General features: G+C 44.1%; 1 non-coding gene across 1 annotated transcript; it reads left to right on the top strand.

The window, feature by feature from the left end:
- Positions 1 to 2,123: 2,123 nt before the first annotated feature.
- trnar-ccg (transfer RNA arginine (anticodon CCG)) lies at positions 2,124 to 2,213 on the top strand. The gene is given in 2 exon segments: positions 2,124 to 2,160; positions 2,178 to 2,213. It is a non-coding gene; the product is annotated as a tRNA-Arg (tRNA).
- The last annotated feature ends 1,240 nt before the right edge of the window (positions 2,214 to 3,453 follow it).

Here is a 3,453-nt window from a genome sequence, read left to right as displayed (position 1 = left end):
TCAGCCCACAATGTTGTGTTGAACTAATTGAAGTAGTATTTAATGCCAAACTAAACGAATCCCTGCTGCCTACAAAATGTCCATTCATCGAACGTTCTTATGACTATCCAAGACCCTCTCAAATTCCTCTATCGCATGTCCCTCCACCACCAGGACTGGCAGAGCATTCCAGGCACCCACCACGCTCTGTTCAAAAGAACTTGCCCCGCACAACTCCTTTGAACTTACCCCCTCAACCTAAATGCATGTCCTCTAATATTGGACATTTCGACCTCGGGAAAAGGTCCACTCTTTCAATGACTTTCATAATTTTATAAATGTTTGTCAGGTCGCCCCTCTGCCTCGGTCGCCCCAGAGAAAACAACCCAAGTGTTTGTCCAACCCCTCCTGAAGGCATATGCCTTCTCATCCAGGCAGCATATTGATAAACCTCTTCGGCACCCTCCAAAGTCTGCACTTCCTTCCTATAATGAGGTGACCAGAATAGAACGCGCCCGAACCAGAATTTCATAAAGTTGCAACAAAGCATCCTCTCCGAACACTGTTAAGGGTCCTGCAAGTAACTGTGCAATGTCCCTTTACATGTGATCTCCCAACGTGCTAATGGAGTTTAATGCGCCCACATTTCGCCGGATTGTACTGCATCAGGTATTTCCCCGCACCTATCTGCAACTGAATATATTTATATAAATAACCTTTTTATTCCCATCTTTTACAGTTTCAAAATAACAAGAAAAGGCCCAAAGCAAAGGTTCGGGCACCCTGCATGGTCAGTACTTAGTAGCATTCATTTTGGCAAGTATCACAGCTTGTAAACGCTTCTGTAGCCAACTCAGAGTCTTTCAATTCTTGTTTGGGGGATTTCGCCCATTCTTCCTTGCAAAAGGCTTCTAGTTCTGTGGGAATCTTGGGCTGTCCTACATGCATTGCTCTTTTGAGGCCTAACCACAGATTTTGGGCCCTTTTCCTTTTTTGTTATTTTGAAACTGTAAAAGATGGAAATAAAAAAAAGTAATTTTGCTTAAAATATTAAAGAAATGTGTCTTCTTTAACCTTCTGCCTTTTGGAAATCAGGTCGTCTTTTACTCGCAGTAACAGAAATTATGACCTGGGGTGCCCAAACTTTTGCATGCCACTGTATGTGTCTATGTATGTATATATATATATGTGTGTGTGTGTGTGTATATATATATATATATATAAGATTAGATTAGATTACATACCTTTATTAATCACATGTACATCGAAACGCACAGCGAAATGCACCTGTTTCGTAGAGTGTTCTGGGTGCAGCCCACAAATATATGTATACCCTTGCATTCTTTGGCAAACTTCCGCCGTATCCAGAACATTACCAATCTTCGTATCGACTGAGAACACACTAGCCCACCTATCCAAGTTTTATTCCAGGTCATTTTCATGTATCACAGACAGCAGAGTTCCCATTTCCATTTCCTGCAGAACACCACTTGTTCCGGCCCTCCAGCCAGATTGAGTCCCATCTATCACTATCCTCTGTCTTCAATAGGCAAGCCATTTCTGAATTAAAAACGGCCAAGTTACCGCGGATCCCATGAACTTTAATCTTCTTGATAAGCCTACCTTGAGGGACCTTGTCAATCCCCTCAGTTAAATCGATGTAGACAACATCCACAGCTCCACCTTCATCAAGCATGGTCACACTCATGGCCCCTCCTGACTTTCCTAATTCCCTTCTTGATTTTTCTTCCAGCTTCTTTAAAATTTTCGGGGTTCCTTTGAATTTAGTTTCCGAAATTTTACGTACGCTTCATTTGTATTCTTCTTGATTAAGTTCATCATCTCTTGCGACATCAAATGTTCCCTTACTTGATTGTCTGTGTGCGTCATTTTCCAAGATATTCATGCGTTCACTTCATTCACTTTGTAAGGCCTGCATTCATTGTCCATAAGTGACTGCCAATGGGAATGTCCTGGTCTTCATGAAACGCTGCAATTATTCTGGTGATGGTGTTCCCACATGCTGGCGGGGGGGGGGGGGGGGGGAGTTCCAGGTTTTCGATCTGAGGAAACCGGCAGGCGATATAAGTGCGTTGTGTCTGGACGTGGTGAGGACTGTATATTCACTGGTCTATGGTGCCAGCGGCCGTGTGGCCTAATGGAGAAGGCGTCTGATTCCGGTAACAAATGTTGGAATGATCAGAATACTGCAGGTTCGAGTCCTGTCACGGTCGTTTGCCGTTGAACGAAAATAAGTTCTCTGCATGCTTCGAATTTTAATGAGTATAACTGTTGCCTCACAGCTCCAGGGATGCGTATTCAATCCTGAGCTCCGGTACTGTCTGTGTGGAATCTGAGTCTGGTTGTCGTATATGTCGGGACATACATATCAGTGAACGTTAACTGCGGGAAGGGGTGCCCTGTAGTCCGACAGAGATTACTAGGTCGAATGGCTACCATCATGTCACTTGGAAGCATTTAAGTACAGAATATTTCCCATCAGGTCGATAAACGACATGGAGAGGAATGAGCATGTGGTCGGTTTCGCAATACACCTGTTGTTCTTTTCCTTCTGATCGGTTAAGGCCGTGGGCACTGGAGGTGTTGTGTGCGTAGCCCGGATGTATATGCAATGCATCACCTGGATGGTGTCTGAGCCCTTTCTCATTCTCTGGCCATCGTAATCTTAGCTTGTGTATTGTAGATGTGCGGGGCGATATCAACGCCAAGGGAAGTAATCAGATTCTTTCCAGTTGTAGGTCAGTTTCTGATGGAAACATGCATTGATTTGGCAGTTTTTTTTCTTCAGATGTCAGTTTGCCGTGTGCAATGCTCTGTAACTGAGTGAGCGAAAGAAACACCGGGAAAATAATTTCCACAACTTACCCAAGTCCACTGTTTGTTCTCGCGGCCTTGTTCCACAGTTCTGACGTTAACACACCTGCACGTTCCCGTATCACTTGTGATGTCATCGCATTGGTCGGTCAGTTTGTTCTGGCAAGTGTTGGAGAATTTAATAACTGCAAATACGCGTTGTTTCACCTTGTGATGAGCTTGCATTTCACCAGTGATTTGTTTGTGAATGAAAATGGCGTGTGTTTTGAGAGAGAATTCATGGAGCAAATCTGCACACATCCCGCAAAGGTTTTGGTTAGCCCGTTCAAGCCCGTTGGAAGCTATACTGTGTTAAATGGAGTAGACTTCCTCTTGTTTTTTTTATGGTTTGGTCTGTGATTTCTCTGTGGAGAGCAACCGTGCAGTTTGATGGAGAGCAGGTCTTCTGATTCACAAGTGTCATTGCCGTCATGCGATACAGGAACATCCTCGAAAATATGTGGCACAGGAAGGGGACAATCGGCGCATTTTCGATCGAAGAAGAACGTTTGGGACCGTTGTCAAATTGTGGCTCAAGGAAATATCTCGGGGCAGAGACTGATTTCATAATGAGGCTGATCCCAGTAATGATCAAGTTGA

The sequence above is a fragment of the Pristis pectinata genome, chromosome 18 (assembly GCF_009764475.1).
Source record: "Pristis pectinata isolate sPriPec2 chromosome 18, sPriPec2.1.pri, whole genome shotgun sequence".
Classification (NCBI taxonomy): Eukaryota; Metazoa; Chordata; class Chondrichthyes; order Rhinopristiformes; family Pristidae; genus Pristis; species Pristis pectinata.
The sequence above is the reverse complement of the archived record's forward strand: the minus strand, read 5'-3'. Positions and strand labels throughout refer to the sequence as shown.